The sequence below is a fragment of the Neovison vison genome, chromosome 11 (assembly GCF_020171115.1).
Source record: "Neovison vison isolate M4711 chromosome 11, ASM_NN_V1, whole genome shotgun sequence".
In the NCBI taxonomy this organism is placed as follows: Eukaryota; Metazoa; Chordata; class Mammalia; order Carnivora; family Mustelidae; genus Neogale; species Neogale vison.
The window spans coordinates 133,579,168-133,592,896 of record NC_058101.1 but is presented as its reverse complement, the minus strand read 5'-3'; the positions used below and the strand labels follow the sequence as shown (position 1 = coordinate 133,592,896).

The following is a 13,729-nucleotide window of genomic DNA, read 5'->3' as shown; positions in this document are numbered from 1 at the left end:
GGTGCTGATATTTATACATGCACATGAAATTTAGGAGAAAAATAACTTGAAAGGCTTACAGAAATGGCATTTTATATCTTTTCTTAAAAATATATCCTTCAAAGACATGCCTTGTTCTTAGCAATGTTTTTTGTCCTGATTGTTCTCAGTTTGGGAGTACATCTGTCTGGGAGTGGAATGACAATGTCATCAATAATACTAATAGCCTTGACTAGTAAATTATAAGTAGTTGATTAATACTATTATATAATATTATATACTATTATATAATATTATATATATTAATATTATATATTAATATATATAATACTATATCCTCCAGTATTACTATATATAATATATATTATTATATTATGTATAATGACATATCTTATATTAAATATATAATAATTATATAATAATTATTATATAATTATATAAATTATATATAAATATATAATATTATATATTTATTATGCTATATCAAGTAGTTGATTAATACTATTCTAATTTGGTTAAATAGGTGACTTTGATTTTTGGAAATAGCATATATTCTGTAGGCCAATTATTTTAAAAGTTGTGCTTTTAGAGAAGAAAAAAAAAAAATGGGCATTTCTCTACCTATAAAACCATCTTCAAGTAAATTTGAAGATTAAGAAGACATTTTCCAACCTCAGGAAACTTAAGGCAAAAATAGAAATATGGCGCTCCTTCAGACAGATAAGTCACTATTCACATATTAAAAGTTGGTTAAATTGTACTACATTTATCTTTTGTTTGTTAATTTCTAATTTGTTAAATACCAATTATACCAAAGTGTAAAATACTGAATAAGAAAAAAATACCAATTAGGTAGGATTCATCTATTTCTTAATTTAAGAACAATATGCATTCAGGATTATAGTGACTTTGAACTGTTTGCTTTCTTTCATAAACTTGTATCTGTTTGGCACTGGGCAATTTCTTCTCTGCCTCCAAAAAAAAGAAAAGAAAGAAAGAACACTCAGTGTCTTCTCTCATACAAATTCATTTTTAAACATATATATGCAAACAGAAAATGAACACTGTATATAAACTGTGAATACTGGGTACAGTGCTTGTTGCTACCAAATCATGATTTATATATGAGAATTTATTTATAGCATGAACATTGCCTCCTTTTCTAATTACCATGTTTAGGTTCTCATCTTCATTATAACCAGTGCAGCATGGTTACACATTCATTTCAAATCTTCTGCAGGTGTCCTCAGACATAAGCAAATTTAAACAACAGTGTCTAACTGGGTTCAGAAATTAAAATGCCACTGGAACAGCCTGGCTGAGTTCTCTTTTGTTCTCTGACAGCCTTAAACTCAGCCTGATATTCTACTTGGCTCCTCTGTCAGATACAAGGAGGACTGGAGAGTCTATTAGCTCCCCTTCACTCACTCCCAGGTTTATACAGAACTGAAGATGCCATAACACAGGAGTGCCTGTGTTTGGATACATCTTGGAGATGGCTTTTACTTTAGACATTATACTGCAAACCTTCTTCTTTATTTCATGGTTATCTAACAGGTGATCATGAAACCTTGCTATTTCCTGCTTAACGTGTACCCTGTTCTTCTTATCTGGCCCCTCAGAGCCTCACCTTAATAAATTCTGATGTCTTTATTTTAAAAGTATTTTGATCTGAGCTAGCTCAGAACTCTCAGAGGGCATAATCAAATTAAAATGTTTTGCCACACTCTATGATAGTAACACTAGAAAAAAGAAAGGTGGAATGAAAGAAGAAAAATAAATAACTAGAATGAAATAGAAGTTGTAGACAAAGAATGGCCCATGCATTAGAGGAGTCTTGATTCCAATCAGCATTTGAAAGCCTCAAAATTTACCAGCTCAAACTAGGAAAGACCAGAGAGATCACTTCACCCAGTGATTCTCAATCTGGGCTGCATATTAGACCCACCTTGTAAATTTAAAAAGAAAAAAAAAAGATATTCCCACCATGACCCCATCCAGATCCCCCTGGAAAGGATGACTCAATATAGTACATTTTTAAAAGCCTCTCAGGTTATTTTCATGAGCAGCCAGGGCTGAGAATCACTGATTGTTTAGTCCAACCTCGGGTGAACAAATAGATGCTCAGAAGATACATATATTGCAATAACCACACTCTGGGCAGGAGGTCCACTTGGAAGTACTTCTACAACCTGGAAACACTAGAATGGAGCCTGGGGGTAAACAGCTAGTACAGATTCTTTCCTTTCAGCTCTTAAAACCATAAGGGAAAATGGTTCTCAAAGTTGATGTTTATTGGTGGAAATAGAAGATGAGATGCTTTTTATAACTTTCATTTTGATCAACCCTCAAATGTCTCATCAAGCTGCAATTCACTTTCAGATGACACTATAGAAGAAGCAAACAAACAAACCATGAAATCCATGGTTCTCAAAGTATCATCCCTGTACCAAGAGCATCAGAATCACATGGGAACTTGCTAAAATGCAAATTATTAGACCCCAACCCAGACCTGTTGAATCAAAAAATCTGGGAGTAAGTCCCAGCTATCTAGTTTAACTGGACCTCTGTGAGAATCTGATGCACACTGAAGTCTGAGAACTACTGATGTGGAAGCATCAGATGAGAAAACAGGGCAGGGTGTTCATGTTGCAATGAATAAGTATAGGGAGTCTGGGAGTATAAGAAAACAGAGCCTGATGCAAGTAGGTACATCAGGGACAGCAAAACACAAAGCAAATAGAGGAGATGATATATGTTTGTGTTTGATAATTTTCTATTTCCTGTCTTCAATGACTGACATACTGTATATATATTGATACAGGTGGGTATATGTGTATGTAAACATATATGTGTGTATACATATTTACACACATGTATGCATACACACACACACACACACACTCCAGAAGGATAAATTAGGAAATTGAGAAAAATTAAGACACATGAAAATAAGGGTAGAAAAATACTAAATCTGCAGAAATGCTTATGTAGAGAATTCCTACAAACTTGTCATAGGCACAGTGGCCAAAGCAAAGGAACGTGTTTCATGTGAAACCAGGAACAAGTTTCACATGAAACCTGAAATGGGTTTCAGATGAAACACAACTTCTGTTAGTAATGAGGCATGACTAAGCAAAATTTCTTTCATGAGTCATTGTAATGAGAACATTTCAGTATAGCAGATGATGTCCCTGGGTCCCAGCATGTTATGAGTATGCTTCACAGAGGTCCCTTTCCTTTAACAACTGAGGGTTGACAGAGGACAAGGTCAATGTCCTATTATAAAACTAGAGAGCTATGTTAAGTGCTTAAAAGGATGGCTTCTCCAACTCCAAAACTCTAAGACACTCAGTATTTGGGAAAAGAAATGTCACAGAAGCAAATTACCCGTATCCACTGGCAGCCTGCACTTCTTCTTGATAAATAGCTCAAGATCAATTCATTCTTGTGTAACTGCCTAATTTCCCATGACATACAATAACTTGAACATTCTTGCAAGGATGATTTTTTAAACTTATATCATGCTTGGTTTTATTTTGTTCTGTTACATTTTCATTTTAGTCTTAAATAAAATGTGCTTTTACAAGAGCCTATTGACTAAGAAATACAAAGGTGTATCATCAAAGTCATGACTTCCTATTTTTTATCATTTTGCATGACCTACATACAAGGTATGTATGTAGAAGATAAAAATTTGGGGTAAAATGATCTGGAATTTTCTTAAGAGCCTCAAGAAGGATAGAAAGAAGAAATTAAAAAGTACATGTTTCTTCTTTCTCACCACCTTCACACACCTTCTGAAACACTGAACTAATGTGGCCAAGTATAACCATAGGTTGATGCTACCCAGTTAAAAGACCATTTGTGTCAATTCCTCACTTGATCTCACAGCCGCATCCTTCAGCATCCTGTGGGAAGTCATCTCTGCCCAAATTCTACTCTGTGAAAAAATAAGGCTCACAAATGTGTTTAGGTTTTGAGGCCTCTTCACACCTTTGCCAGTGATGAGTTTGCATGCAGATTAACTTTGAATATATTTATCGTAATGATATGCTGAGTAATGGAGATGGACTTCTTTGGCTCCATTTGGAACTATTTCGTTTCTTTACTTTTTTGTCAATGTCATTGAGGAATCAAGTACAGAAATCAGCAAATTCTGTGGCTCACTAATATAATGTGAATGTTCATTATGATATGAAATAGCTACACTTACGTTTATAACATATATGTATATTTGTGACTATATGTAGCAGATACGTAGTCTCCTATGACTGTCAAAGCTGTTGTGATTACACTCAAGTAAAATGCTATTTTTATGAAATGAAACTGAAGATATTATCAGATTGAATTCACCATGTACTTTTTTTAGAGGTGGGGGAGGTGCAGGGGGGGGGGAGAAAGAGAATCTTAAGCAGGCTCCACACCCAGCATGGAGCCCCACCTGGGGCTTGATATCAAAACCCTGAGATCATGACCTGAGCTGAAACCAAGAGTCAGACACGTAACTGAGTGAGCCACACAGGCCTCCCCTTCACTATGTACTTCTTTAGAGAAGCACCACATTAAGATGCTATTTGAAAATTCAAATATAATTTGAAAATAAAAAGCAACCTTCCTTGCAGTAACAATCAAGAGGTTTTTAAATATTAAGCCCAGAATTTTATCTTCTTTCATGCAGCATGCATCAAAAAAGATCCAATTTCCATCAATATCAAGAAAGCAGAATAATATTACTGTTGTTTTATGTTATGTATCAGCTATAAATCATCAAACACTAAAAAACTGAGAGTTAGTACAGCGATCTACTCTATTTTATTTCTCTCACATCATGTTTAGTGCAACACCATACTTGAGGTTTTACTTTTGCACTTGCTTTTTTGCATTTGCATTTTTCACTTTTGTATTTTGTGCATGAGAAAAGTTCTACTTTACCTTTCATCAAACTCCATGTTGAAGGTATACATTCCACACTTTTTTAAAATTGTTTTTGTCTTCAAATGACAGCAGCTTCAGAGACATTTGAAAAGGCAAAGAGGGGAAGGAGCCTGGGTGGCTCAGTCACTTAAGCACCTGCCTTCGACTCAGGTCATGATCCCAGTGTCCTGGCATTGAGCAGCATGTCAGGCTACCAGTTCGGTGGGGGGAGGGCTGCTTTTCCCTCTTGCATGTGCTTTTTCTTGCTCCCTCTCACTTTCAAATAAATAAATCTTTGAAAAGGCAAAGAGGGGAGGGAGATGCAAAAGTACTGCATCTGGTGTACATAATTAATGAAATTCATTTGTATTGAGTGTGGAGGAAAATGATACCAATTTATCAGTTAGAATATTTCATAGTGAAAAACTCTGCTCAAAAAAAAAAAAAAAGAGATCAAAAGGTGATGAAATTTCAGGAATACAAAATGAAGGCCAGGCACTGAGAAAGACCCAATGGACAGTGATGAACACTGAGAAAGTTGAAACACATCCACAGGTGAACACAGCCACACCCAGGCAGGTGAAAATGCTGATGATGCAGTAGGAGAAACTTCTTTCAGTTCTAAGGAACTGAAGCAGAATTATCACACACCAAAATGGAATGTTTGAATACACATCCTTGCATAGATCATAGATATATCCTGTAGTTGTATGAAGTATCAAGTTTTGTACACTTAGAATTTAAATAATACCAGTTATCTGCAGTGTTGGTATAGACATACGGGGCAGAGGTGGGAGACAGAGACTTCTTAATACTTTCTGTCCTTCCAATGAATAAGTATATAGGGTACAGATTGCAGATGTTCACTGACAGAGTTAACACCTGCAAGTTTGTATTTCTGTTAAAAAATAAATGACAGTAAGGGGAATCCTTTGGTTACTACATAACCAAAATGTTACAAGGGCTGCTCCTAGAAAGAGACAAACCAAGAACCAGATTCCTAACTATAGAGAAGTAACTGATGGTTACCAGACGGGAGGTTGGGTGTGGGAATGGGTAAAATAGGTAAAGGGGATTAAGAGCAGACTTACTGTGATGAGCACTGAGTAATGTATAGAATTGTTGAATCGCTATATTATACAACTGAGACTAATATAACAGTGTATATTAACTACACTAGCACTAAAATTTAAAAACTTAAAAAATGAAAAAAATAAAAAATAATGAGATTTTTAAGCTTTTTCTAAGACAAAATGGGGGAGAGTGCTGCTCCTGAAGCTGGACAGGAAGGGAACAAGAAAGCAATTGACATTTACTTATAAGACAAAACACTTTTCAAAATTGTTCAAATATATGTCTATCAAGCATTCATGAATTTGTTAACTTACTAGAGAATGAGAAAAAGCAAGTAAAGTAGAATTGGAAAATGATTCTTAGATCTTTATATTTTTGGTTTATTTTAATATTTCTTTCAGTGCTGTTATAGTAGTTGTGACTATTGTAAAGAAAATTGAAAATAGAGAAAACTATTCTAATTTAAACTTAATTACCTGGCTAGATAATCATTATTTAGATTTTGATACATTTCCTTCTAATCTTTTTATGCATATAATTTTTAGTAGGATATGTTTTCAGTTATTTCTGTTCATGACAAGGTATAGAGTTCATACACATAACTTTTAGCAAAAAAATTGTTTTTGTCTAAGTGGAAATTCTGTCAAGATTCTGAATGAATAAAGGTTGTTATGATTTTATTTTTATAAGGCAATTTAATTTGGGTCCACAAAATCATGCTTTCTGTTCTAGGATCGAAAAACAGATGGTTGGAACAATGAAGTGGTAGGAGAATCATTCTGGACGTACTACACACCAGGAAAATATGAATTAGAAAAAGGATGTAATAAACCACATCATTAGTGATATATTTGCCATTCTACTACTAGGTAGAAAACTCTATTGCAAATATAATTGCTATTTGAAATAATTATGTGTTATTAGTAATTCTAGTGCTATTTGGAAAGATATCCTTCAAATACGATTATGTATTGAAATATCTCACATGCAAGAGAGTAGTATGTATGAGAAAGTGTGAAACTACTTCTTTCTGTTTTTCAAAACGACTTTCCCATACAATGTAACTACACTAAAAATTAAATCACAAACATGATGGTTTCTAAACAGTACACGCAATGACAAACAAATGCTCAGAGGACTTGTAGATCGATAAATCTTAAATGTCTGTCCCGAGAAGATTTAATTAAAACTCTAAAGCCAGTAAGTCTGTCTTTTACTCCCATTGTTCCACAGGTCATCCCCGCTTCCTTTACCCAAACTGATGAAGTTTCACCAGCTTTACTTGTATAATATCTCTTGTTCTCTTTCTCCATTCTCCCAACTATTTCTCTGGTTCTCGTTCTTACTACTATTGATTTTGACTGTTATAATAGTCCCTTCTTTTTCTCTCAGATCTCTGAGATAACACAGCCAGATTAACCTTACTAATAATCTTATTTTCTTACTCAACTTTTGCAGTGGTTTCCCACTCCAACTGAATACACTTAAAGCTTTCTATGTGTGTGTATGTGCATGTGTGTGCGCACATATATATGTAGGTGTTGATGTTGGCAATAGATGAAGGAAATGTACATTAGGGTCTCCATAATCTTATTTTATTTTTCAGCATGACATCTCACTACAATCCTTCTCATGTTCCTTTCAAACTTGGTCACATCTTTCACTCCATTACCTGTTCAATTCTACTTCTAAGCTTTCACCGGAAATATCTCCTGTGTCTGGAGTCGCCTAACAACTACCATCTTCATCTGCCAAAATTCTACCCAAACTGCAATTCTACCTCATATGCTCCATCTTCCATTAGACTCTGACCACATCCCTCTCCCCTAATCTGTACATGATTTTTCCCTCTCTCACATACAACAGCACTTGACATGCCACACCTCACATTTTAACTTGGATTCTAGCTATTTGTGCCATTATCCAATGTGTATCCTGTCAAAGAATAGAGTCTGTAAAGACTGAGACATTCATCTTTGTCACAGCACCTTGAATAACCTCACACATAGTGCATACACAAGGAACTATTTGTTGAGATAATGATTAATAAATGAAGACATGAATGAATAAGTGAATAAATGAATAAAGCCTGATTCATTCTTCATTCAAAGTGGAGCTGCTAAAAAGCAACAACAGTATTGTGCCAACACACTCCCTTGCCTGTTTATAAAAATTCATAAGCAGAAGCATATTTCTAATTCATTCAATGCATTCTCGCTTATCTGTAAATAAATTACCTGCTCTGGCAATTATCCATGGCAGCTTGAGAATTCCTTTATGTAAGACTCAGCCAGATAAGATTAATGAGTGGACAACAAATGGAAGGAAGTCATGGTTGAGAGAGAGGTTATGAAGTTTCAGAGACTTAGCAATCACAAGAGAGTGCTATCCTATCCTAAAATCAATGTGAATTAAGAATCTCTGCCACATGCAGAAAATAAAAAGACTAAAAAGTAATGATGATTTTTCTGTTAGTTCTGTTATGATGTATGTACAAAAGCCCTACTCTGTCTGTGACCAAATAGATTTCTTTGGTTATACCTACACAGAAAGCAAATAATATTATTGTATGCCCTTTTTTTTCCCCTGTCCCATCAGTCAATGCATGAAGCTGATAACTTTAAGAATACCTGTATAGAAGTATCTTTAGTTTAATTTTATCAATTTTACAAACAACCCAAAAAGACCGCAAAGCTGACATAAAATGACTGTGACATGTGTGAGAATGTAGAGAAAATTGTTACATAGCTATCTTCATTCAACATTTATTATCTATTTATTCATCTGTATGTCACCAAAATTATAAGATAGGATCTGGAAAGATAAATACTACTGGGGGAAATCAGTTCCTTTACCCAGAAGTAAATTGTACTCTGAGCTCACCAACAGAGTAAGGACAGGGCAGCAAAGGGTGGTTAACAGGGGAAGAATTTTTCCAAATGTCAGAATACATCTTTAGGTCTCTCCTGACTTAGAGGATTTGTACGGTTTGAGGTTATTCTGAGACTACTGACAAAAATCTACTCTGTTGTTGGATACACTTGGGGCTGGGACTCTTGGGAGTATACTTGCTAGCACATGGGGAAGAAATGTGATGTATTCCAAGAACCCATGGAAACTTTGCAGAAAGTCTTCTAAGAGGACCTACCCTACTATGAGACTAAATCCCTAGGCTATGAGTCCCTGTTGAGAATCCTTAAATCCAATCAGGGTTTAAACTCCTGTTATCAAGAGGATCGAACAATTACCAGAGGTGATGACAGCCATAGGAAAAGAAATTCAGGTGGAAACTTCCCAATCCATTGCCGCTCACACAACTAAAATACCTATAAACTCAAATAAGAACTGGCCTCCCTGCTTCCATTATAGGTGCAGCAAGGTGACCATTATCTTTCTCCACTCTCTTCCATCAGTGTGATATCTGGTTGGAAGAAGATGTGGCTGATAAGCCACAACTTTGTATCAGCTCCAGGATCAAGTCAGGAGCTGGGGACATTGCTATGTCACTGTCTTTGTTGTTGATCATTCCCTACAGCTCTGTGAAGATGGTCTGAGGTTTTGAACGAGTCAGTGATGACAAATTAGGGTGTGAAATTGAACTCAGGAAGTCATGTTATGTACCAAGTTTTTCTGAGTTGAAAATATTCTTTTCAGAATACAAAACACTTTAAAAAATCACTTGTGTGTGAAGAACTGCCACTCATCTGTAGATGTCAAGAAGATTGTCTGGCAGATTCAGAATGACCAATCTTGTGATTATAAAAATTGTATTAGCCATCCATAGACTATTTTTATTCTTATGTCACAACTATTTTTAATTAGAGTTTTCAAGATAGTCTTCATCTCAAGCTGAATGGTAGGTAGCTTATTGCTTCATCTGTGTAAAGAGAATTTTAGAAATATGACTTATAAGGTTTTTTTTTTAATTCCAAAAATGTATGCTGATTCCATATCAGTAAGAGTTGGTTGAAACATTTGTTAGTAAGAATAATATTAAATACTGTCCATCTTTTCTGCATATTAAGAGTTACTTCTCCTTTCTACTTGCTTGACTTCCTGTCATGTTCAGATGGGATATAAAATTGGTTCCCCTCAGTTTAGTTCCTCAAATGCAAATTAAAGAGTGCATAGTATATGTAAGGATCATACACTTCTCATTTTCATTATAAGTGAATTTTCCCGAAACATAAACAAAACACTGGTACTGAGTAACAAGTTCTGAGAATTGCCAAATCATCTCACCAAGCTATCTCTTTTGATCTCTTCTTCAAACTTGTTTAAATAGCATTCCCAGTCCATTTCTGGTCCAGTAATTAATCATCTTTACCCTGACTTTTTTAACAGTATTCTCATTTAAATTACTCTTAGCATTGTGCTATACAAAGAAAATCTTGCCCTCCAAAATTAATAAACAAGAATTTAGCTAGGTCATAATACCAGAGCTTGCATAGATGAAATAATTAAAAAACAAAGACCAGATCTGTGTAGTAGAGGATTTACGAGCAATGAAACCTCAAGAAATGGAGGGAACATTAGAGGGAAAGAAGATCTAGAGGCTGTTCCTGTAAGGGTATGAGTCTTAGAATAGCTTAAATTTAGATGAGGTATTATCAAGCGAGGAAGGAAATCACAGGTACAAGATCATATTTGAGTAAATTCCCAGAATGCAATGGACTAAGGAAACAACCATGTCAACATTGATTGAAAAAGTACCATTTAACATTTATTGATCACTTAATTTAATCTTAACAAATAATCCTATGAACTGTAGACACTGCTATTTTCCTACTTTATTGATTAAGAACTTGAAAACACAAGAGATTAAGTAATTTGACAGACATAGATAGGCAGAACCATGATTCCAATGCTGATAGTATTTTTAACAACCACACCAGTGTTCCCCAACATTCTTCACATCATGACATGTGTAGCACATGATGACATTTCTGAATCAATGAGGCTTAATAGACAGTACATCCAGGACTCTTTATATAGCCACTAGGCCTATAGAAATCAAGATCTTGGCATGGAGGGAACTGATCTATGGCAAAACCCACAGCTAATCAGGGTAATAATTATGCTAACCATGTACTGCATGTACATGTAGCTAATCATAGTACTATGCCTCTATGTTAGGAATTAGTAGGAAATATAGCAGGACAGGTAAGGTAAATACAAATTATGGAAGGCAATACGAAAAGCAGGCAAGGTCATTTGGATTCTATTTGATTGATGATAGAGTTCTTGAAGAGTGACAGTATTTTAGAAAAAGATCTGAATAACTATGTTTTGAGAATGATTTGAGAAGAGCAAAGTCTTAAAGACAGCTGATGTACCTTTTGACTATCCAAAACTACTAGGAGATGGTAGTAAGGAAGAAAAGAAAGAAGATATGGAAAACTGAGTCTAAAGTATATGGAAGGCTCCACGATAAAGGCAAGCTTAGAATGGGATACTTATTATCTGACATTTTTGGGAAGAAAAGCTAGTTTAAGAAATGGTGAGATGTAGGAAGCATTCAGTGGGATACCCCCTTAATGGAGTTAGAGAACTAGCTGAAGTTTCTTGCTATCAGAAAGGCAGAGGTTGGTTTTGGAGATAAGAAGTGTTTTGAAACCACAAGTCTAGGAGTGATGCTGGAAGTTGAAGTACAAAACTCCCAAGAAAAGCAGAGAGGAAATGCTGACAAAGAAATAGTAGCAGGAAGGATCCAGTAGAAATCAGTCTGTGGGAAAGAAAAAAATAAAAGAATTGCAACATTAAAAAAGAAATTTGAGGTCATGTTATTTAATTACTGTTGCATGAGCTCCTTTTACACTATGTCTGTCATATAAATACCCTACTTATATCTGAGTACTTTCAATGGTGAGAAGTTTGCACTGTCTTGGGGTAACTCATTCCATCTTCTGAAAGCTCTGAGGGTGTGTGTGTGTGTGTGTGTGTGTGTGTGTGTTTTAGGGAAATTTGTTTCCTTTAACTTCTACTCATTGGATCTAGTTGTGGGACAGAAAAGACTAGCTACCATTTCACACAAAAGTTTTTCATATATCTAAAGACAGGTATCATGTAATTTCCCCTTTCTTGCTTTTTTTTTCCCCCTCCAAAATGTGAAATATAATAGTCACTAGTTCTCTGTATTTGTCTCAAAATTACTGCACTCATGTTTTATTTTTTACTTTTATAATTGACATATTAACTATATTACTTCAAGTGTACAACAATGATTTGATATCTATATATATTGTGAAATGATCACAATAAGTCTAGCTAACATCCTAAACTCATATTTTAAAAGGTATCCCTTTGACTTATAATTCTGAATTCATGGAAGAGAGCCATGAATTTAGATCTGTTGAATTCTATATTATTTCCTTGTCATCTCTCACCACGATATCTCACCTACCAAATCATGTCATATTCCCATCTTACCTATCATTTATTACCTTCCCAGTCTCCAGAATCCTAACATCTTTGGTCTGTTCTCCATAACTAATCACTGTTTTATCCCTACAATCTTCTTATATATTCTTCTAATGACACTTTTCTCAACTTTAGGGCTAGTGGTCACAGAAGCCAAAAGGGAAAAGTTTCAAGAAGGAGGGGTTAGCCAACAATACAAAAAAAAAAAAAAAAAAAAAAAAAAAAAAAAAAAATCAGGAAAAATAAAGAAAAGGTTTTCAGACCTGAATCTTAGAAGGGTTTTGTAGCTTAGGAAAAAAATAATCTCATTAGTGAGGTAGATCTCCCTTTCTTACATCACTGTTCTCTGAGGTGAAAAATGAGAGTCCTACAAACTGAAGTGCAGACACGAAAAATTGAGTTGCTTTTATAAAAACATGCAATACATTGCATTTATTAACTAGCAGCAATTTTTGTTGATTTTATTGATCACATATATACTGGTAATAATACCTCTGGGATAGTACTTACATTGTGTAATATTTTCTCATATATCCTATTTGATCCTATTTGAGACTTACAATAGCCATGTAACATTTCAAAGATGAGAAAACCAACTATCCGAAAACTTATCTGAGGCCACCCAATATACAGATCTAAATGTACTCCTGTACCTAGGTTTCCTTGAGACATGTCTGTGACTTGACTGATGTAGGGATTCAAATGTGTCAGTAGCTAACTGCCCTTTATGGAGTCAGAATTCATGACCTTGGCCTTACAAGCATTGGCTCTAACCTACTACCAAAGTAGTCATTAAAAACAATTAGTCCCAATACAGCAAAAGCCGTGGCATAGGTGAACAAAATTAGTAGTAGTACTAGCAGTAGTGACCCATCATTCTATGACAAAATTAACAAATATTTGCCTATAATGTGCCAGGTACTGCACTCTTTCATCACCTTTAATCTGCATGACACCCTAAGAGGTTATTTTTAACCTCTTTCACACATGAGTAAACTGAGAACCTCTCCTGTTTTCTGGAGCCAGAAGCAAGCATGTGAGTCAGGATTTGGTTTCTTCGTGGGTCTCAAACACCAAATAATTTCATATTTTTAAAATTTCTTCCTGTGACAGTGGGGGAAAAAGGACCACAAAAAGGATATGAATTCATCCATGAGGGATATGACTACACTACACATAGACAACATTTGTCCCATTTCCTCCCACTTTCAACATCAACTCTTCATGATTGTTGCAATTTCCCATCTCTCAAACCCATCCTCTCCCCATGATACATTAACCACAAGATGGCTTTACTCGCTTCCCGGCTCAGAGTCTAGACCTTATGACCAAGTATTTT

At 35.1% G+C, this 13,729-nt stretch overlaps 1 protein-coding gene and 1 long non-coding RNA gene across 5 annotated transcripts in view; one reads left to right on the top strand and one right to left on the bottom strand.

Annotated features, from left to right (window-relative positions):
- Positions 1–13,729, top strand: part of MARCHF1 (membrane associated ring-CH-type finger 1) — a 338,074-nt gene that overhangs the window by 247,598 nt on the left and 76,747 nt on the right. The window lies entirely within an intron of this gene.
- Positions 1–13,729, bottom strand: part of LOC122889543 — a 60,592-nt gene that overhangs the window by 22,228 nt on the left and 24,635 nt on the right. The window contains exon 5 of one of the 2 annotated variants that reach the window (XR_006380941.1): positions 10,672–13,494. The exons of the other annotated variant lie outside the window; for it this stretch is intronic. This is a non-coding gene — a long non-coding RNA (uncharacterized LOC122889543). Of the gene's footprint in view, positions 1–10,671; positions 13,495–13,729 lie in introns of those variants that run through there. 2 annotated transcript variants of the gene reach the window in all.